This window comes from Cupressus sempervirens, chromosome 5, assembly GCF_028749045.1.
Source record: "Cupressus sempervirens isolate cs-2001-9-10 chromosome 5, ASM2874904v1, whole genome shotgun sequence".
Taxonomy (NCBI): Eukaryota; Viridiplantae; Streptophyta; class Pinopsida; order Cupressales; family Cupressaceae; genus Cupressus; species Cupressus sempervirens.
In genome coordinates, this window is record NC_143122.1 from 185,243,683 (window position 1) to 185,268,128 (window position 24,446).

At 39.8% G+C, this 24,446-nt stretch overlaps 1 protein-coding gene across 3 annotated transcripts in view; it reads right to left on the minus strand.

Moving 5' to 3' along the window:
• LOC149555031 (uncharacterized) overlaps nt 1-24,446 on the minus strand; it is a 170,865-nt gene that overhangs the window by 9,813 nt on the left and 136,606 nt on the right. The window lies entirely within an intron of this gene.

A 24,446-nucleotide genomic window follows, 5' to 3' on the forward strand; every position in this document is an offset into this window, starting at 1 on the left:
GGATGTGTCTGCCAATGATGATGTTGATGGGAAAGCGATGGTGGTGGAGGGTGAATGGGTGTTATGATACTTGATTTACTTCTCTAACTTCCTTCTCTAAACTTTGACTACCTAGCTACTCACTATTCTACTCCTACTCTTATGAATGGAAGGTTGGTAAATGGATGAGGATCGAATCTAATGAAGGTTAACCAATGGCCCCACCTCCATAGATGCAAGGATTCAAAGGAAAGTAAACTAGTTTCCCACACAAAGCTTCCCAACAAGCCACTAAGATGCTAGTGGTCTAGTATTGATCCCTATCAAACATCTACTAATGCTACCATGCAACTATTCATCTACTTTAACCCTGCTTAAACAACTTGGAATGCAACCAACTTTAACAACTTGAAAAGAAATCTAACTATGTGGATGTAGAAACCATGCAATAACACCCAATGTTCTTAATCACCATGCAAGTCACAACAATGAAAAAGAGAGTGATTTTGGTATTATCTTAGCAACAATTTCTTCGACAATTTACAAATGAGAGCAAATGGTCTTATATAAGAGCCAAAAATACAATGGACAGTGGAGATCAAAACAATATCAACGATCCAGATTGGATCCTCAATACCCTAATTAGGGTTGCCACCCCATCGGCCAATGAGAAGCTGCCACCTCATCAATGGACCAATGAAAAAAGTGCAAAGAGTGGCAAGCAATTAGAAGGCACCAAAATGGTGGCTAATCAAAAATAGACACTTGTCCTATTCTAGAAGAAAGAGAAATTGCCACTTGGGCTTACATCAAATGATCTTGAAATATAACTCTTCCCTTTTCTTTCATTTCCTTAGCTAAGGCAATGAACTTAGCAAGACTTTCGTTGACTTCCTCCATAGAAGGACAAGGTGTGTGCTTCATCCAAAGTTTTGCTGATTTCACCACGCTGCTTGCTGCTTGTAGTATCCTTTCATGATCTTTCTCATATTCTTTCGCAAATCCACTAAAAGAATTTAGGGAGGAAAGGGTGTTCAGATGCTTACTTTTGATAGCAACCTTTCTTAGCTCATCCAATCTCGATCCAAATCCTGTCTCATTGATATCCTCTTCTTTGATGTCTTCAAAATCAAGTGCCATCCCAACGTCGCTCAGCATGGTTGAAATGGAAGTGTCAACGCTTGGGCTGCAATGTACCACCGCCCTTTGTATCCTCTTTGCCAGGGGGGATTATCCTTCCTTTAGTCTGTCCTTCCTTCGTATCATGTCTACTGTACTGATATTGGTGTTGGTTATTCACTTCATTTTCGAGAAGAAAGGTGTTTTGGGCATCATATCCTCTTTCTCTTTCTTAGTGTTTGTCTGCTTGGGATTCTTACTTGCATTAACATCCTCCAACTCATCGCCCTATTACGGGATGGTAGAGTGGTGGACCAGAAGGCTAGCAGAACCAAGGGAAGCAATCCTTAGATTAGAACGAAAGAAGGATGTCAATTTAAGGACCCCTTTCAACTCTAAATGATTAAAATTCACCTTAACCAATAGCCGGACAATGAGTTTTCGGAATTTAGGATCAAACCTCAAGAACTTCAAATCCTTTCCAAATCAGAATTTTACCATGTAATTCACCTCCAAATAAAATTGCCCAACCTAGGGCAAAAATTGCAGCTCCTTGCAAAAAAATCAAAACTTGCAAAAAATTGCCAATACCATGAAAAATTTGTGTTCCCACCAAAAATTGCCCAAGACAAGGGCCAAATCCGCCCTTAAGGAAATCACCAAAAATGGAGAAAAAACTGCCTTGCAAGGAAAATCGCCCAACACCAAAGAGCTGCTCCAAGAAGAAATTCTCCCAAAAATGGAGAAATCTGCCCTTAAATAAAAATCGCCCAAAAGCAAGGACGAGAAGATGAGTGAGGAAAGAAGAGGAAGGAGTTTCCTCTAATAGCCAACTCCACAAACCCTCCCTAGCTGGCCAGCTTGAACCCTAGGAGAAGGAAAAACAAATAATTAATGCAAAATTATGGCCCACAATTAAATACTTAACCAAAATTAATTTTGCCATGATGAAAATTAACTTTTTAAATTGCCATTTGGACCAAAATTGCAAAAGAAAATAAATAATGCCTTAGAGGTGTTAAATATTTCCATTTACTGAAGATTCAGTAATTAATACGTCATTAAAATTGGATTTTGGCTAGCCAAAAGCCATTTCTCAATATTAAATTATTAATTTCATTAAAGACTAAAAAGTTTTCAAGGCAATTTTAATCCATTTAAAGCCAAATTTTGCAATTTTAATTCCAATCAATTTAGCTAAGCAATTTTAGCATTTTAACACAAATAAAATTATTTCTCTAAAGTCTAAAATTGATTTTGCAATTTGCTTTCATCATAACAAAAATTAATTTTCTCACCGAAAATTTTTCAAGATTTTCCAGAAAAAGTTCAGATCTAACAAAATTTCATTTTTTGAAAATTATCCAAATTTTCAAAAGAAATTGTCTGAGTACAAATTTTACAATTTTATCCTGCCAAACATTGCCTTTTGAGATTTTGTCTGGCCTAAGGATGAAATTGGTCATTCTGGAATATCAAGTTGGAAACAAGTGAAACTAAGCTAAACTTCTCTCATTGGCCTAAAGGTGTCCAAGGCTCAAAATTTCAAAAGAATCAAAAAAATTTGGACAATTCAAAAAATTTGCTAGGGCGACTGAAAAAAAGGGGGTCCCCAAAGTTTTGGGGCGATGGTGTGAAAACCTCACAACACGGATCTGATGGTATCCAGAACGAAGATCTATTTTCGAAAAAATAGATTGCGCAATGTAATTCATCCAGCAACTCATCTATCCTTGGAATGGAATATCTGTTCTTTATTAATTTTTTGTTCAACGAACGGTAGTCCACACACATGCACATTGTCCCGTCCTTTTTGACTAGTACCATTGACGATGCGAAAGGGCTAGAACTAGGCCAGATCCATTCTTTCTCTAGTAGTTCCTCAATCATGTTTTCAATCTCATCTTTGAACTTCTTGGGATGGCAGTATGGTGTGGTTATGACCGGTTTGGCTCCTACATCCAACTCGATAGTATGTTCAAAACCTCGATGCAGTGATATGTCGATAGGAATGTCTATAAAAACTTTATCATGGTTCCTCAAAATCTTGTAGAGATCGTCATCCTAGAGAGGTGTTCGTTGCTCTTTTATAGGTTCTACCAAAACAAAACAATGTGCGGCCAAAGCAACGTCATCATGCTCAAAAATTGCCTCCATCCGATGCGCAAAAACTTCCTTCAGACCTGTTGATGCGAGTTTTGTGTCACTACATAACATATTAGTAATTGGATGCTTGATACAGAATATCAAATACACAATTCCTCTCTTGAAAAGTTATCTCCCATGGGACATGAGTATAACTCCAATGTTCCTTACACCGTTGGATACTCGCTCAGTTTTATCAATGTGATTTGCTGGTAATCACGTAGGCAGCCTTACGTTTTCCTGTTTGAGAAAAATTTGGATCTTGGTGAGAAAATGGAGATGGTGGTTCGGTGTGAATGCTAGATGATGTTGATGGCGCGATGATGGCAATGTAGGGTGAATGGCGATGGAAGGTGAGAATGCCGATGTTTTGGTTTACTTCTCTAACTAACCTCTTCTAAGCATGAAATTTGGCTACTCAACTACTCCTACTCCTAAGAATGGAAGGTTAGCAGATGGACGGGAATCGAATCTAATGAAGGCTAACCAGCGGCCCTACCTCCATAGATGCAACGCTTCAAAGGAAAGTAAACTAGATCACCACACAAAGCCTCCCAACCAGCCGCTAGGATGCTAGTGGCCTAGTGTTGACCCATATCAAACATCTACCAAAGCTACCATGCAACTATCCATTTTATTTTACTCTTACTCTAACAACTTGAAATGAAATTGCTTCAACTTAAAAAGAAAATTTAACTATGTGGAAGTAGAAAACATGCAATAACACCCAATGTTCTTAGTCAACATGCAATGAAAAAGAGAGCACTTTGGTATTATTTTCGCAACAATTTCTCCAACCCCCCCCTTTACAAATGAGAGCCAATGGCCTTATATAGAGGTCCAAAATACAATGGACGGTAGAGATCAAAACAAGATCGACGATCCAGATTGGATCCAAAAACCCTAATTAGGGTTGCCACCCCATCGGCCAATGAGAAGATGCCACCTCATCAATGGACCAATGAGAAAAGTGCAAAAGTGGCAACCAATGAGAAGGCACCAAAATGGTGGCCAATCAGAAACAAACACTTGTCCTATTCTAGAAGAAAGAGAAAGTTGCCACTTGGGCTTACATAAGATGATCTTCTAATATAATTCTTCCTTTTTCTTTTGTTCTTTTAGCTAAGGCAATGAACTTAGCTAGCCTTTCGTTAACTTCTTCCATAGGAGGACAAGGTGTGTGCTTCGCTCGGAGTTCTGCTGACTTTGCCACGCTGTTTGCTGCTTGTAGTATCCTTTCGTGATCCTTCTCATATTCCTTTGCAAACCCAATAAAAGCATTGAGTGAGGAAAGGGTGTTCAGATGTTTCCTTTTGACGGCAGCCTTTCCTAACTCATCCAATCTCGATCCAAATCCTGTCTCACTGACATCCTCCTCTCTAATACCCTCAAAATCAAGCGCCACCCCAACGTCGCTCATCATGGTCGAAATGGAAGTGTCGACGCTTGGGCCGTGTTGTGCAATCTCATCATGAATTTCTTCAAGTGTTCTGAATCTGGTAGTCAATGCGACATACCAAGATTCAACTATGCTCAATCCTCTCTCATCAACCAACCGGGCTCTTTCCAAATATGCCTCCGGTAGCCTAATGAACGCCTGCAGCCTAGGAATAACCAAATCCTTGATGGGAAGAAAATGCTTCCATTCCTCTTCAAATAATCTGAATTTGTTTCTAACAGTCACCAATGACTGGAATGTTGAGATGAAGGAGGGCAAGAAATTTCGCCCATCTTGGATTGTATCATAGATCCAACCCCTTACTTCATGTAACTGAGCTGATACCTCTTCCGAATTGCTCCCGCTGTCTTGAGGAAGGGCTGCCTGATGCAGCTGTTGGATTGGCTGGCAATCTCTCCAATATTTGTTTTCGGCCTCCAACTTTACTATCTTTTCGTTTGCCTTCCTCAATCTTTCTCTGATTGATGCTATGCCTTCCTGAACCTCCTCACATTCCATATCATCTGTATTTCTTCCCAAATTATGTTCTACTATTTCGTACTCCTGGGCTGCAATCTCATCCGCTGCCTTATTGACTGTTGGTATAGCAATCTGAACCCTTCGGTGACCATCACTGTCGCTTCTGATTACCCTTGCCACCGTATTTGCCATCTGTTTTTGATTCTCGCTATCATCCTTTTCTATTAGTCCTTGGATATCATCAACTGCGTGAGCCATTACCACCTCGCCTCTCGGCATAAGCATTTGCCTTAACCATAGTGGTGCAGTGCATCTCCCCAAATCCGGATTCGGTTCGACCAACAAAGCATCACCAACGGCCTTAGACGCCTGACTTATCTCTTCAATATCAATCGGCCCATCTTCTTCTCTACTAGTTTCTGCCATATTCCCTTGCTGGTTCTCCGAGAGAGGGGAGTACTCCGTACTTTCACTGTAGCCACTTGATTCCGAATCAGAGCTCACCTCCACTGCGGCCCCTTTATCACTCGAATTGACCTCTTGGCTTCTAGCCTTAGTTATACTCTCCCTTGACGGCGCTGCCCGCTGTCTCTTGGCTGGAGGTTCCGAACGTTCTTGGCTTTTCTCTACCTCCAAAGCCCTCTTCTTGCTATTTCTAACTGTCTCCGATTGCCGACCACTTCCTTCACCCTTCTGTCCGATTGATTCTACTAGACCTTCCTTCGGTTTCATCATCTCATAAGTAAGGAGAACCTTTTGTCTTTGTAGCTTTCTCAACTTGGCATTATACCACGACTCGGTATGCAAATCTACTGTCCTTGTGACTGCCTCCAAGGAAGGATCTTGATGATCGTCCCAATCCACTGGATTCAACTCTGTTCCAACTACTGTCTCATAGTCTTCTCTCAACACACTACGATCATCCTCCAATTGATCGGGAATATCAAGGCCTCTACATCTGATATCTCTCATCATGTTCACCGACAATCTCGAGAAAGCTAGCTTTCTCACGTGAAAATCATCCTTTGCATTGGCCCAAAAGTCCTCTATAGTGGGAACATGCTTAAATTCACCTCCATGAGATGCCTTGATAAGACCAACAGGGTCGAATCCTTGCCTTGCTCTGTACCATCCTAGATGATACCACTCCAATTCCTTTTCCGCAGCCTCAAAGGTGGCCCGATTTGGGCAACTATCATTGCCAATTATAATTGAGAAGGAAACGCCTGTTTTCCCCTCATTCCTCATTACTCTATCATAGTGCTCAAGCTGCCTAGCCAATTCCATCAAAACTACCTTGTCGGGCGGGTATCTTGGAAGCCTCTTGGGACAAACTGTACTTCCTGCCACTCTAATATATGTGAATTGCGGGAATTGGATGAACCAACTCCCAAACTTCTTAATCCTTGCTTCTGCTTCCGATGAAAGTCTCTTAGCAGGCGCCCCTTGTAATACCCTTACTGTCTTCATGGCGAATGCATCGCAAAACATCTTGTAATCCTTGTTATTGTGCAAATGAAGCTGCGGATAGCATTCATGCACCAAATATTGCCCCGGCCCATTACCAATCTCTCCTCAGGCCCTAAGTCCCGGACTCTCATACAATCTAGCAATTAAGTAAAACAGATAGGATCCCATGTAGAATTGCCTTTGGTTTTGAACTGTTCTAAGTTGCAACTCTAAATTTTCACTTATGATCCTAGCCCAATCAAATTTTCCTTTTCCCTTTTCAATTTCATCAATGAAGAAGTACATCCAGTTTTCGAATTGCATAGCTTGAGCTAGGGCCATGATCCGGCTGAGAAGAACAATGAGATCGCCATATTCCGGCTTGAAATCTGCCACTGTAAGCCTTGTTGATTTGTTAACCCCTTTCCTTCCTTCGTGTATCCAATTCCGCTTTAGATGTGAGAAGTAGGCCTCTTGGTTACCTTGAAATGATTTGGCCGCCTGATCCACCATTACAACTGTCATGCCCTTGCTCTGGGGAATATTAAATGTCTCTTCAATTGCTTGTTCGCCAATGTTGGCCAACACTCTCTTCCCTTCGCCAAAAATGATGGATTTACTGTCTAGATCAAATCTGGATGCACACTCCATAATCAATTCCGGACAAGGCAAAGTAGGAGGAAAAGCTACTGCATGTACAATTCCGCTCTTGTATATCCTCTTTGCCAAGGGGGATTGTCCTTCCTTTAGTCTGTCCCTCATCCATATCATGTCCATTGTAGCGATATTAGTATCGGTTATTTTCTTCATTTTCGAGAAGAAGGAAGTTTTGGGCGTCATATCCTCTTTGTCTTTCTTAGCGTTTGCCCGCTTTGGTAGAGTGGTGGACCAAAAGGCAAGAAGAACCAAGTAGTGCAATTCTTAGAAAAGAGCGAAAGAATGGATGTCAGCTTAAGCACTCCTTGCAACTCTAGATGATGACTTTCACCTTAACTAATAATCTTACAGCAACTTTTCGGAACCCGGGATATGACATCAAAGAATTACAAATCCCTTTGCAAATTAGAAAACAAAGCCTCTAAGCTTATCCAACACTTGCCTTCTATGCAAAAATCAAACTTTCATATGTATCTCTTCTCCCAACAAAATTGCCCAAATCTGATATAAAAAAATTGCAGCCCCTCTAGAAAATCAGAATTTTGTCTTCCACAAATTTCGGCCCCCACAAAATTTGGCTAAGCATGAAAAAAAATCTGCCCTTCCACAAAATTCGCCCAAGCAAAGAAGGAGCAAAATCTGTAAAATCTGCCACCTAGGGCACAAATCGCAGCCCACAAAGTGGAGCAAAAATCCCCAAAAACGCAAAAAATCTGGCCCTTAGACAAATCGCCCAACAATGGCAATGGAGAAATTGCCAAAAAATCGCCAAAAAACTGCCTTCCACCAATTTCGCCCAAGTCTGGAAATCCGCCCTTGCTTCAAATTCGCCCAAGCATGAGGAGCAAATGAATTGATGAAAATGAAATGGGAGGGGACTCCCTTTATAACAGCTTTCACCTTCCTCTCAGGCTGGCCGACTTGGTCCTATAGAGGAAAAAAAAACCAAAATTAAAGCTAAGTTAGTGGCCCACTTTAAATACTTTGCCAAAATTTTAATTTTCTAAAATAAAAACTGCACTTTTAATTTATTAATTAACCACAAATTGCAAAACGAAATTGAATGGTGCCTTGGGGATGCTAAAAATTTCTATTTAATGAGGGTTTGCTAATTAATACATCCTTGAAGTTGAATTTTGGCTAACCAAAAGCCATTTCTTAATATTAATTTACCAATTTCATTAAATACCAAAAGCTTTCAAGGCAAATTTAATCTATTAAAGCCAATTTTTGCAATTTTTCTCTAAATCGATTTTGCTAAATAATTAAAATTTTATGACAAAAAATAAAATTGCCTCTAGAGTAAAAATCGATTTTGCAATTTAACTTCATCTTACAAAATTAAATTCTATTTCACCAAAAAAAAAAATGATTTTCCAAGAACCTAAGTCTAACGAAAAATTTCCTTATTTGAAAATCATTCAAATTTACAATTAAATCCAAATTTTCAAAAGAAATCGTCTAAGTACAAAATTCACAATCTTATCCTGCCAAGTTGAAATCAATTTTGAACTTATTCAGCTTAAGGATAGAACTGATAGCTCTGGAAAATCAAGTTGAAACTGGGTGAAAAATACATCTAACCTTCTCCACTAGCCCTAAAGGCGATTAAAAAGGGGGTCCCCAAGATTTTGGGGCGATGTGTGAAAACCTCACAACATATAATGTTGATGCGAGTTTTGTGTCACTACATAACATATTAGTAATTGGATGATTGATACAGAATATCAAATACACAATTCCTCTCTTGAAAAGTTATCTCTCATGGGACATGAGTATAACTCCAATGTTCCTTACACCGTTGGATACTCGCTCAGTTTTATCAATGTGATTTCCTGGTAATCACGTAGGCGGCCTTACGTTTTCTTGTTTGAGAAAAATTTGGATCTTGGTGAGAAAATGGAGATGGTGGTTCGGTGTGAATGCTAGATGGTGTTGATGGCGCGATGATGGCAATGTAGGGTGAATGGCGATGGAAGGTGAGAATGCCGATGTTTTGGTTTACTTCTCTAACTAACCTCTTCTAAGCATGAAATTTGGCTGCTCAACTACTCCTACTCCTAAGAATGGAAGGTTAGCAGATGGACGGGGATCGAATCTAATGAAGGCTAACCAGCGGCCCTACCTCCATAGATGCAACGCTTCAAAGGAAAGTAAACTAGATCACCACACAAAGCCTCCCAACCAGCCGCTAGGATGCTAGTAGCCTAGTGTTGACCCCTATCAAACATCTACCAAAGCTACCATGCAACTATCTATTTTATTTTACTCTTACTCTAACAACTTGAAATGAAATTGCTTCAACTTGAAAAGAAAATTTAACTATATGGAAGTAGAAAACATGCAATAACACCCAATGTTCTTAGTCAACATGCAATGAAAAAGAGAGCACTTTGGTATTATTTTCGCAACAATTTCTCCAACCCCCCCCTTTTACAAATGAGAGCCAATGGCCTTATATAGAGGTCCAAAATACAATGGACGGTAGAGATCAAAACAAGATCGACGATCCAGATTGGATCCAAAAACCCTAATTAGGGTTGCCACCCCATCGGCCAATGAGAAGATGCCACCTCATCAATGGACCAATGAAAAAAGTGCAAAAGTGGCAACCAATGAGAAGGCACCAAAATGGTGGCCAATCAGAAACAAACACTTGTCCTATTCTAGAAGAAAGAGAAAGTTGCCACTTGGGCTTACATAAGATGATCTTCTAATATAATTCTTCCTTTTTCTTTTGTTCTTTTAGCTAAGGCAATGAACTTAGCTAGCCTTTCGTTAACTTCTTCCATAGGAGGACAAGGTGTGTGCTTCGCTCGGAGTTCTGCTGACTTTGCCACGCTGTTTGCTGCTTGTAGTATCCTTTCGTGATCCTTCTCATATTCCTTTGCAAACCCAATAAAAGCATTGAGTGAGGAAAGGGTGTTCAGATGTTTCCTTTTGAAGGCAGCCTTTCCTAACTCATCCAATCTCGATCCAAATCCTGTCTCACTGACATCCTCCTCTCTAATACCCTCAAAATCAAGCGCCACCCCAACGTCGCTCATCATGGTCGAAATGGAAGTGTCGACGCTTGGGCCGTGTTGTGCAATCTCATCATGAATTTCTTCAAGTGTTCTGAATCTGGTAGTCAATGCGACATACCAAGATTCAACTATGCTCAATCCTCTCTCATCAACCAACCGGGCTCTTTCCAAATATGCCTCCGGTAGCCTAATGAACGCCTGCAGCCTAGGAATAACCAAATCCTTGATGGGAAGAAAATTCTTCCATTCCTCTTCAAATAATCTGAATTTGTTTCTAACAGTCACCAATGACTGGAATGTTGAGATGAAGGAGGGCAAGAAATTTCGCCCATCTTGGATTGTATCATAGATCCAACCCCTTACTTCATGTAACTGAGCTGATACCTCTTCTGAATTGCTTCCGCTGTCTTGAGGAAGGGCTGCTTGATGCAGCTGTTGGATTGGCTGGCAATCTCTCCAATATTTGTTTTCGGCCTCCAACTTTACTATCTTTTCGTTTGCCTTCCTCAATCTTTCTCTAATTGATGCTATGCCTTCCTGAACCTCCTCACATTCCATATCATCTGTATTTCTTCCCAAATTATGTTCTACTATTTCGTACTCCTGGGCTGCAATCTCATCCGCTGCCTTATTGACTGTTGGTATAGCAATCTGAACCCTTCGGTGACCATCACTGTCGCTTCTGATTATCCTTGCCACTGTATTTGCCATCTCTTTTTGGTTCTCGCTATCATCCTTTTCTATTAGTCCTTGGATATCATCAACTGCGTGGGCCATTACCACCTCGCCTCTCGGCATAAGCATTTGCCTTAACCATAGTGGTGCAGTGCATCTCCCCAAATCCGGATTCGGTTCGACCAACAAAGCATCACCAACGGCCTTAGACGCCTGACTTATCTCTTCAATATCAATCGGCCCATCTTCTTCTCTACTAGTTTCTGCCATATTCCCTTGCTGGTTCTCCGAGAGAGGGGAGTACTCCATACTTTCACTGTAGCCACTTGATTCCGAATCAGAGCTCACCTCCACTGCGGCCCCTTTATCACTCGAATTGACCTCTTGGCTTCTAGCCTTAGTTATACTCTCCCTTGACGGCGCTGCCCGCTGTCTCTTGGCTGGAGGTTCCGAACGTTCTTGGCTTTTCTCTACCTCCAAAGCCCTCTTCTTGCTATTTCTAACTGTCTCCGATTGCCAACCACTTCCTTCACCCTTCTGTCCGATTGATTCTACTAGACCTTCCCTCGGTTTCATCATCTCATAAGTAAGGAGAAACTTTTGTCTTTGTAGCTTTCTCAACTTGGCATTATACCACGACTCGGTATGCAAATCTACTATCCTTGTGACTGCCTCCAAGGAAGGATCCTGATGATCGTCCCAATCCACTGGATTCAACTCTGTTCCAACTACTGTCTCATAGTCTTCTCTCAACACACTACGATCATCCTCCAATTGATCGGGAATATCAAGGCCTCTCCATCTGATATCTCTCATCATGTTCACCGACAATCTCGAGAAAGCTAGCTTTCTCACGTGAAAATCATCCTTTGCATTGGCCCAAAAGTCCTCTATAGTGGGAACATGCTTAAATTCGCTTCCATGAGATGCCTTGATAAGACCAACAGGGTCGAATCCTTGCCTTGCTCTGTACCATCCTAGATGATACCACTCCAATTCCTTTTCCGCAGCCTCAAAGGTGGCCCGATTTGGGCAACTATCATTGCCAATTATAATTGAGAAGGAAACGCCTGTTTTTCCCTCATTCCTCATTACTCTATCATAGTGCTCAAGCTGCCTAGCCAATTCCATCAAAACTACCTTGTCGGGCGGGTATCTTGGAAGCCTCTTGGGACAAACTGTACTTCCTGCCACTCTAATGTATGTGAATTGCGGGAATTGGATGAACCAACTCCCAAACTTCTTAATCCTTGCTTCTGCTTTCGATGAAAGTCTCTTAGCAGGCGCCCCTTGTAAAACCCTTACTGTCTTCATGGCGAATGCATCGCAAAACATCTTGTAATCCTTGTTATTGTGCAAATGAAGCTGCGGATAGCATTCATGCACCAAATATTGCCCCGGCCCATTACCAATCTCTCCTAAGGCCCTAAGTCCCGGACTCTCATACAATCTAGCAATTAAGTAAAACAGATAGGATCCCATGTAGAATTGCCTTTGGTTTTGAACTGTTCTAAGTTGCAACTCTAAATTTTCACTTATGATCCTAGCCCAATCAAATTTTCCTTTTCCCTTTTCAATTTCATCAATGAAGAAGTACATCCAGTTTTCGAATTGCATAGCTTGAGCTAGGCCCATGATCCGGCTGAGAAGAACAATGAGATCGCCATATTCCGGCTTGAAATCTGCCACTGTAAGCCTTGTTGATTTGTTAACTCCTTTCCTTCCTTCGTGTATCCAATTCCGCTTTAGATGTGAGAAGTAGGCCTCTTGGTTATCTTGAAATGATTTGGCCGCCTGATCCACCATTACAACTGTCATGCTCTTGCTCTGGGGAATATTAAATGTCTCTTCAATTGCTTGTTCGCCAATGTTGGCCAACACTCTCTTCCCTTCGCCAAAAATGATGGATTTACTGTCTAGATCAAATCTGGATGCACACTCCATAATCAATTCCGGACAAGGCAAAGTAAGAGGAAAAGCTGCTGCATGTACAATTCCGCTCTTGTATATCCTCTTCGCCAAGGGGGATTGTCCTTCCTTTAGTCTGTCCCTCATCCGTATCATGTCCACTGTAGCAATATTAGTATCGTTTATTTTCTTCATTTTCGAAAAGAAGGAAGTTTTGGGCGTCATATCCTCTTTGTCTTTCTTAGCGTTTGCCCACTTGGGATTCTTACTTGCACTATCATCCTCCATGCTCGTCGCCCTATTACGGGATGGTAGAGTGGTGGACCAAAAGGCAAGAAGAACCAAGTAGTGCAATTCTTAGAAAAGAGCGAAAGAATGGATGTCAGCTTAAGCACTCCTTGCAACTCTAGATGATGACTTTCACCTTAACTAATAATCTTACAGCAACTTTTCGGAACCCGGGATATGACATCAAAGAATTACAAATCCCTTTGCAAATTAGAAAACAAAGCCTCTAAGCTTATCCAACACTTGCCTTCTATGTAAAAATCAAACTTTCATATGTATCTCTTCTCCCAACAAAATTGCCCAAATCTGATATAAAAATTGCAGCCCCTCTAGAAAATCAGAATTTTGTCTTCCACAAATTTCGGCCCCCACAAAATTCGGCTCCCACAAAATTCGGCTAAGCATGAAAAAAAATCTGCCCTTCCACAAAATTCGCCCAAGCAAAGAAGGAGCAAAATCTGTAAAATCTGCCACCTAGGGCACAAATCGCAGCCCACAAAGTGGAGCAAAAATCCCCAAAAACGCAAAAAATCTGGCCCTTAGACAAATCGCCCAACAATGGCAATGGAGAAATTGCCAAAAAATCGCCAAAAACCTGCCTTCCACCAATTTCGCCCAAGTCTGGAAATCTGCCCTTGCTTCAAATTCGCCCAAGCATGAGGAGCAAATGAATTGATGAAAATGAAATGGGAGGGGACTCCCTTTATAACAGCTTTCACCTTCGTCCCAGGCTGGCCGACTTGGTCCTATAGAGGAAAAAAAAAACCAAAATTAAAGCTAAGTTAGTGGCCCACTTTAAATACTTTGCCAAAATTTTAATTTTCTAAAATAAAAACTGCACTTTTAATTTACTAATTAACCACAAATTGCAAAACGAAATTGAATGGTGCCTTGGGGATGCTAAAAATTTCTATTTAATGAGGGTTTGCTAATTAATACATCCTTGAAGTTGAATTTTGGCTAACCAAAAGCCATTTCTTAATATTAATTTACCAATTTCATTAAATACCAAAAGCTTTCAAGGCAAATTTAATCTATTAAAGCCAATTTTTGCAATTTTTCTCTAAATCGATTTTGCTAAATAATTAAAATTTTATGACAAAAAATAAAATTGCCTCTAGAGTAAAAATCGATTTTGCAATTTAACTTCATCTTACAAAATTAAATTCTATTTCACCAAAAAAAAATAAGATTTTCCAAGAACCTAAGTCTAACGAAAAATTTCCTTATTTGAAAATCATTCAAATTTACAATTAAATCCAAATTTTCAAAAGAAATCGTCTAAGTACAAAATTCACAATCTTATCCTGCCAAGTTGAAATCAATTTTGAACTTATTCGGCCTAAGGATAGAACTGATAGCTCTGGAAAATCAAGTTGAAACCGGGTGAAAAATACATCTAACCTTCTCCACTGGCCCTAAAGGCGATTAAAAAGGGGGTCCCCAAGATTTTGGGGCGATGTGTGAAAACCTCACAACAAGACCCTTATTTGTCATTCTACGGAGAACAACATTCTTTCCATCGACAACAAAAGTGAAATCCATCTGTTTGAAACTCTAAGTGTATTCGTCACGTGTCTCCATCCACTGTATGCCTAGAATAACCTCCATATCATCAAGGTCCACTATGAAGAAATCTTCGGTCACCGTGTGATTCACCATTGTGATACTTAGCTGAGGAACAAGGTGCATGCATGGCAAAAGAGTCCCTCCAACAACCTTGACTTGAAATCCTACGTGCATCTCCGTAGGTAGACCTCTTCGCTTCACCAGAGATGAATTTATGAAATTTAAAGTGGCTCCACTATCCAGCATCATCGTAATCCTTTGTCCTTAAAGGGTTCCCTGTACATGAAAAACTATGCACCTCGGGCTTCCGGCTAGGGCAATAGTTCCTCCGTGTCATACCAAAGCTGCGATTCTTTCCGTATGGTTTAAACTAACCATGTTGGTGTCGTCATGAGGTTGGTTGTCTTCGGCAGGTATTTCTTCTTGTTCATCCTCTTCATCGGACACGACCACAATGTAATGGATCTTCCCTTTTCTGAGGCATTTATGGCCAGGCTCCCAGTGTCCCTTGTAATTGAAACACAGTTTCTTCCTTTGAAGCTCTTGTTTGATGGCTTCGTCCAACGATAGCTTTTTGGGCAGAGATTTATTATCTCTGTCCCTCGAAAACACAGGTGGTTTGGAGTGAGAGTAACTTCACGAGGATGATGTTGATGATGATGCCATACTCTGTGCCTTGTTAATGGCCTTCGACAGGGTGGTAGGATTGAACCCTTTTACCCAACCTTGCAATGGTTTTGTCAATCCATCTATGAAGAGCACTACCTATCGTCTTTTAAAAATGTCCATGACCAAAATAGAGAGTTTATGAAATTCCGCAATGTACTAGTCGACCAATCCAATTTGTCTCAAATGTGTCAAATCTTTGAAATTGAGTTTCGGATCTTTACCATCAAATCGATCTATCAATCTCTTAGTGAATTCCGCATAAGTATTTATTTGATCATGCCCCAGAGTAATGGTGTCATGATGCCACCATTCATGCGCAACTCCCTCCAAGTGCAGTGCCGCAAATTTGATTTCTGCTTCTTCCGGCATAGGATTCAGCTGGAAGTATTGGCCTTCATTACCCACACTTGCACAGATATGGATCCAGATCCATCAAATGGGGACAAATTTACTTTACTCAACTTCCTTCTGAGATCATCATTAAAATATCCTCGATTTCTGCCTCCCATTATCTCATTCTCAAATCTGCATAGTCTTTGTAGGATACATCTTCCTCAAAATTCGCATTCTTCCAGTCTTCTCTCAATTGTTCTTGCATCTCTTCAAAGGTTGGTTGTTTCCCTCCATGCGGTGCCTCTATCCGTGGGGGAAAAGACAACATGTAAGGTCAAGCACGTGGTGGATGAAGGTTTGATTTGCCCAACACAAAGTCTGCGTTGTGACCATTTTGTTCTCCAGATATTTTATTGTCTGCCAACTTCTTGAGAGTTTCTTCCATGAGTTGCTGAGTATCAGTGATCTGTGCCTAATTGCTGGCAAGTTCTCTCAGTAGTGCCACGAGTTTGGCAGGTGTCAATTCCAGTTCGGCAGCCATTCTATCAACGAAATGTGTCCTCTTCCGGCTATAAACTCTCATTCACTGTCCACAAGCTGGCAAGACTGAAGCGCTTTGATACCACTGTAATGTTCTAGTTCCCATTCTCGAATATGTGTGCTTCGGATACCAATTTCTTGGATTTCAATTGAATGTGCAATCTGCACAATAGGGGAGCAACTGGAAGGTTAGGGAGTAACCATACTATGTGAAGCAATGGTCGTACAGTGAGGATGAAGAAAGAGTCGTACAGAAGAGATAACTAAAATCTTGTATGGTGGGAAGAATGTGATGTACAGTGATCAAACAATGATGTCCGTAGGTGACTGAAGGAATGAGGTCGTACTTTGGAACAGAGGGTCGTACGTTGGGACAAAGGGTCGTACAGTTGGAATTGAGGGCCATACGGCAAGAATTCTATTTGGTTGTACGGTGTATGATGGAAATGGTCGTACACTATGTTTAATGAGGTCATACGTAGGGGAAAACTCCAAGCCTTATGGTGGTCAAGGGTAGCTGGAATGATGTCGTATGGGGTGATGGCCAGGAAGGCCGTACAGTGAGTGGATGCCGGATGCAAGGAAGGTACGGGGGTGTGGTGGAAGATGCGTGAGAGAGTGAAGGTCGTACGAGTAAAGAGGGAGTTGTACAGAAATGTCTGGATGCCATACGGTACAACAATGAATGCAAAATTCGTTCATACACAAGTAGATCAGATACAATATTAGAAACTTGAATACAAATAATTCTTTCAATATATGCCAAAAGATGGTGCTCCAATATGCCAGATCCGAGCGAAGTATTACAGGTAACGGAATAGGGTGAGGGTTGAATCCCACCGAAACTGAGATGACCAAATAGGGAAGATCTTTCACTTCCAAAATGGTGAACAACAGAGAATCCCAACAAGAATTTGCAATACAGAGAAAATAATCCAAATTGCATACCTAAAGACTACCTACAAGTTGTGCTTAAATACCTGTCGGGAAAACTTTCTGAGGGTGTACAAATATAGCCGATGGTGACACAAACTACGAAGACCAAACAAAAATGGGTCCGAGATATATTAAATCAATCGGCCCATTAACAATAGTTTAATAAATGATTTATTTTATAACGGGAACATTACACTTTTAGATGAAAGATTGGAGCAAAAGATTGAATGGATAGAGAGGTCGGAGAGCCTATCAGTTGGTCTAAGTGGCTTACTCTTTCATTTTCCATAGTCTAAATCAATTCATATCATTATGTTATCGCAATATTTCTTGTTTTATATCTAGTTAGTCACTCTTTGATTCAATTAATCTTCCTAGCTAACCAGAGAACTGTAAAGTGAGCTAGCGTTGGGCCATTCAGTCCTTGGGATTCCATTAATCACAAGGGTGGAAAATCCCCTTCTATACAGGAACAAGGACATCCAACACAAGCAATTTCCAATAAACATGAATAAATTATAATTAATAGGCGAAAAGCTAGGATGCAGGGTTTAGACCCTGCCAGGTGACTCCAGGTCTAGGTTTGTGGTAGGTTCAGATTCACCTAGGGTCTGTTGTGGGCCCCCCACAGGGTCCACACCACAGACTGAGGGTTCGGTCAGATTTATGCTAGCACGAGCACAGGCAAACCCAATCTGTGTCGCAGACCCTGTAGGGAGCCACTGCGAACCCGAGCAAACTCGCGCAGACCCATGGCGAACCCATAGGCACCCACGGTCACTGTTGATGTTTGGTAGCTTCAGTTGGATAAACTTATATTAAGATATAAATATATATGAGATATAATCTAAATATATTTGAGATATATATTTATTGTTATACGAGAAAAATTAATATAATAATGATATATATACACACATATATATGTGAGAGAGATTAAATTTGTTATTATATTAATTAGAAGATTAACTAATAGACATGTCCCTTGAAGGGAATGGGACATGTCTCTTCACGACTTATTCTCATTGTAAATAATATATCACTGTCATTTGGAAAGCATATACCAAAATTAAATGGCAATGCTATTACATTTGTAGTGATCTCGAAAACTCAACATGGTATTAGAGCCAGACTGCAAATGTAAGAAAGTGTTCAAATACATTTTATAAAGAGCAGCAACAACTACATTAGAAATTTGTGCAGCGATAGTTGGATATGTTGCTTTAATATGAACGATGGGTGCAAGGTTTGATATGACAGATTGGACATAGGCAAACTGACATTTGAAGAGTGTTCATCATATCTTTCAAACCAGCAATCCTCAATATGCAATACCTTAGGTCAATACAACTAAGAGTATATATTGCCACAACGACCAAATATCTGAGCCACTTCATAGTAGCGATCACCAATGGGACAAACAGATCACCTTGACATGCTCATTGTTGGTATCATAGACATGTATAGTCTGATTGGTGAGCGGCAAGCTAAACATATAATGCTATCCACTTACACACATCATTGTGAGTGTTTAACATTTGATAAGGGGATCACTTTGATGATTCTAAATATTTCAGATCAAGTCACATTATACCTAGATGAGCACGTTGAGCACTATGCCATTGATATTAAAAAGAACCTCCTTAATCCAAATCAGTATAACGGTGTGCAGCATAATATGATGCAACACTTTGACCATGTGGAGATAGATAACAATTAGTAGTCAGGAATGTCTACTTTATAATTGTCATCTCTCTCTATTCCTCCAATTGTGATTGATTGATGAAATGAGGAGATGGCAATAATTTGTTGAGTCCTACGTTTAATTGTTTATCTCTGATTTTATTGCTCTACTATCAAATAGTGTGCGATATGTCCTTAATGTGCCTGATATCTGGTCCAAATAGTTTTAGATTGATTATGTAAATATCTTTTGTCATGAATGACTCTCTCGTTCGGCAGCTTATCAAGGATTGACAACTACCTTTTCATTCTGAGGTGTATGCTCCTTGTAATGTTCCCCATCTTTTAGACCCTCAATGGAGTTCTTAGCTTTTCATTCTCCAAAGGCTAAGTGGAGAAATAAGGAGAAATAAATTAAATTAAAGTCAACAAATAAATAAATCTAAAGGCAACTTTATATTTAATTAATTTAATTTTCTAGAAGCACAACTAATTATTGTATTGGAAAGGGGGAAGCTTCTAGAGTGCGCATTTTCTAGAAATACAACTAATTATTGTATTGGAAAGGGGGAAGCTTCTAGAGAGTGCAATTAAATAATATTTTATTTCTTTCTATAAGGGTGAAGGAAAAGGATAAATAGAAGCGAGAGCTTCATTGTTAAGCATCCAATTATTGTCAATTGCATTTGATATGAACTTGGGAGAAGAAGCTAAGGGTTTCTGATTTCAATTAGCCATTGGAGAGTATCAATTCTTCAATGTTGCAACCATTTGAGGTGGTGAAACATCCACTGAATTTGACATTGAGGAGAGCTTCATTCTGGAATTCTATTTGTGCTTAAAGTTAAGGAATAACCGAAAGGTTTGAAGAATATTGAAGGACTATCGAGTGCAGACCTAAAGATTCATCTTTGGCAACCATTAGTAACCGTTTTTTTCCTTGCTGCTACAGTACGCATGAAGAGTACTCGCACTACAATATTTATGCTTGATTTCAATCGCAACTTTCATCTCCATCCATTGGGTATCACTATTATCAAGTTCCTCTTGCAACTATTAGTAGTTAGCATTGTAATCTTAGGCATATAATTTTGTTGTTGAAAGTGATAACTCAGAATCAGATTTCGCATTGATGTAGTCATTATTGTAAGCCCATTTGTCTTGGCAAATTCATAGCAATATTGTACATGGGAATGAATTCAATAAAGGAGATATATGTTGCATACCATTTGTTTGACAAAATGTCCATCTAATAGCATATATGATCAGCATAATAGTTGTATGCCAATTGTTTGTCAAAATGTTAGTTGGCTATAGGTATGCATTCCATAACTAGTTTTCATGTATATGCATTGAAAATACCAGAAAAAAACTCCACTTGCATATCAGTTCATTGTAAGAGGTATTGTAATATCATTTGCAAACATTCTGAATTTCTTAGCATCATTCAAACTTTACCAAAAATCTGAAACACAAAAAAAAATCAGAAAAGAGAAAGGCAGCATACAAGTGTTTGACAATATTCCTTGAGTTAACATCAGTCAATTTGGGCAAGGGATATTACATTGGTATCACAGCTTGCTTGCAAAGTGTTTGAAAAAATGTCAAACAATTGAATTTGAGAAGGATTTGGTGTTTCACAAAGTTATAACTGGTTGGGGTTATTACACTCCTGTGGTTCTATAAAAGATACAAACACCAACAAATTCTCGAGAAGAGGCCAAGTAGTGGATTCTGAATGCGTGAGTGGCAGAGACAAATGAGAAAGTATCTTATAAGGGCCTGGCAAATATCATGCCACGGAAGCATCACGACACAAAAAACAAGTCTAGCTCTAATCGTGAAAGCCGTTACATGTGGCATTAACCACAAACTTTGCTTAGTTGGACGAAGTAAAATATAGAAGGAAAAGTCAAATAAAGAGGCATATCATGGGTCTGCATGAATGTTCAATGTACAGGCACAAAGAGTTCATCACAAATAAGGGTTAGCTGCATTCCAATACTTAACCACTTACTAATTTTTTATTAGACAGGGCTCTATTCACAGGAGAAGCATAAGAACCCATCCCTATTAAAGTTGTATACATACCCAGCATTGCCAAACCATTTGAATCGGTTGACTAGTCCACGTAAGGGACTGTTAAAGAGCGATATTACCAAAGAGACAAGATTATTCACAAGTGAAGTGCATCTAACCCCAATATAATTCATAGATTTAAGTTTCCTTATTTTAATGTGACAATGAATTTAAATATAAGATTCCATAATTTAATGTAATTGATTATTATTCATTTTATGTATGTGATAGTGAATATAATCTTCTATGAGGAACTATTGAGTATTTATGTGATATAATCATATATAGTTTTATATGAGAAAATATTGTTCCTACTGTGTAATGTCCCCATTTTTTCCAGCATTGGAGTTTAAGGATTAGCCTATCATTGTGATCCTCATAGGCTAATTAGTGTTGATAGAGGGTCTTCTGAGGTAGTGGCTTGGCTTGGGAGGGTGGTGCAGGAGCACCCACATTAAATGAAGAATCTCACAAGTCCTAAGAACCTATATTATAGGTTAGTTTTAACATCTAAGCATTTGGACCTACTTGTAAGGCCTAGTTCTAGGATTGGGATAATTATAAGCCCTTGGTCAACTATGGTCAACTATGGTCAAATGGCTTTAAATCTTAGGATATTTTATGTTTTCATATTTTTGACATGTTTTGATCCTAGTTGGATCATTTAGTTAAAGGTTTGAACATATTTTGTTCACAATTTGCAAAAGCTCCATAAAATGCAAAAATTACTCAAAACTTGTCAAGCAACTTTAAGAAAAAATTGTAAAAACTTGTATTTTGATTCCCAACGGCCAAAAATGGTTTGAAATGTTGTTAAGACCATTGGGGAAGCCTACATAAGCCTTTCCAAGTGGGTCGTAGGGACAATCATGTGCTTTTGCATTCAAATCAATAAAAATAACTCAGATTTCCTGCCAGATTGATGTTGTAACGTGTACAAAATTGTATGGAAGCACCAAATGGTCTAACCTACATTTTCAGGAAGGTGGATGAATCATCTTTCCAATGCACTTGGTTTGAGGTTTTGATCAATCTCCTAACTCAAGATATCTACATTTTTTTAGACGTTTAGAAATCTTGTCATACCTAGGGTTTCACAAATAATTTGCTATATCTCAGGATTTCACCATGGGAATCTAATGGCCTCTAGTGAAATCCAAGTGTGGATTATGTACTTTAAGATGTGCTTGGTCTCAAACTTGTATGTGCAGGTGGCCAATAGAAATCTGATGCCCTAGGCATGCAAGATCCATGTGCATGCTTATAACGTTGATCAACATCTCCCATAACTCGCTCCAGAAGTGACACCAAGTCATGAAATTAGGTTTTGTATTTGTTTATGCTTGTCCCTTCATGTTCCAATCATTCGTTTGAAGTTTACGTCTTTGCAAAGTGTATCTCCTTTGTATTTGGAGACCTAATAGGGCTAATTGCCTAGGGAAGAAATTGGGAAAACCCTACTTTGTTTATATCTTCCTATCCTGGTGTTTGGGTATGTTTAGTAAACCCCAAAAGGCTACTTGAATATGTGATTGAACCATAGGGTTATGTGGAGATTTTTGAAGTAAGTTGGATTTTCATGAAAAGGGGCTACAAGCCTAATATGGTGGATTTGTGAAGCAACCATATGTAAAATGTTGCGTAGTTGGGTTTTAACCATCATTCCACCTTATGTTAGACCTAAATAGACTACAAGTCCATCCTTGAGTCTCCTCTAGTCTTAATTTGCATTTTGGGGTCCTATATCAAAAGGTTGTCAATTTGTGCACTTTGGGCAATTTGGGATAAGTTGTCTAGATTGAAGGATCTTCCTTGTGATTATGGGGGGTTGGTTGTGATAACCTAACATCCTCTTTTAGCACTTGCAATTAGTGCTTAAGCGCATTTGGGCAGGTTAAAAGACACTTTTGTTTGGCATATCTTCAGTAAAAGGGATCTAAGGACTAGTTATTCATCAAAGGACTTTTCCACCAAGCTCCATTGCATCACATGGTATCAAAGCCATGTCTCTTACTGAAGAAGAAGAAACACATGCAAGGGTAACCAATACTGAACTTGCAAGGATCATGAGAGAACAAAGGGCAACTAATGCTGCTCTAGCAAAGAGGTTGAAAGAACCTATAAGCAAGCTAGATAAGAACAAGGAGGCACAATCTGAAGATGACAAGAAAGATGAGGCTGAAGACCTTGATGAAGATGATGAAGTGCCTGCAAAACAAAGACCTCTTTTGAATGCTCTCAAGTCCATGGAGAAGAGAACCATGGAGGGGAAGTTGGAACTGCCAACTTTCAATGGCAAGATGAATGTTGATGTGGCCTTGGATTAAAGGAAAGGAAAGGAAAGGTGGTTTTATAGTCCATGACACTATGCCATAGTTTTTGGGTTTACATATGGTGACAATGATATGGGACTACCTCGTACTCTTTTTCGAGAGGTGCTTGGGGCTACAAACAAGGCGTACACACCCTACCCCCAAGTGGGATTTGAACTTGTGACCTCTCTTTCAAGAGTACAAGTTCTCCACCACTAGGCCAACTCAGGCTGTACAGGCCAACTCAGGCTGTAAAGGCCAACTCAAGTTGTATAGGCCAACTCAGGCTGTATTGAGGTCCTAACCACTTTCTTTGAATGTGATGACATTCCAGAGAAACAAAGAGTAAAAATGGAAAAGTCCAAGTTGAAGGGGGCAGCCCTAACTTGGTGGAACTTCATCCACACTGAAAGGGTGAAGAAAGGAAGAAGCATGATTTCTTCTTGGGATAGAATGGTGGCACTAATTAGAGAAACCTATGCACCTCAAGACTATGGGGTACAACTGCATAGGAGGAAGCAGAGTTTGAAACAAAAAGATCTAGATGTTAGTTCCTATACAAAGGAGTTCCTAAAGTTGTGTATGAAGACCAACACTATGGAGGATGAGGAAGAAAAACTTGCAAGGTACATGAATGGCCTCAAGGTACCCATCCAAGAGGAACTAAGCCTTCACACTCCCACTTCTGTGAATAAGTTCCATCAGGTAGCCATCAAAGTGGAAGAGAAATGGAAGGGGAGGCAAGACCAAAACAAAGGGAAGGAGAATAGCAATAACAAGAACTTCAAGGGCAAAAGAAACTCTTGGAGCAAAGGGAAAAACAATCACAGTAAGACTTCTGATCAAAACAAAGATTAGGGAGAATCTAGTTCTAAGGGGAACTACAAAGGAGGAAAGACCTTTAGCAAAGGCAGAGGAAGAGGTAACGGCACCATCAAGTGCTACAACTACAATCAATTAGGTCACCATGCAGGAAAGTGTCCTAAAAAGAGGAACAACAATCAAGGGGAGAGGAGAGCTCAACTAGTTGAAGAAGATCAACTTGATTGCAGGGATCTTGAACCTGAGGAAGGAGCATGTTTGATGATGAGACAAGCCTTCTTGTAGATGCCTCAGACCCAAGAGCCACCCCAAAAGAAGAAACTATTAAGGACAAAGATC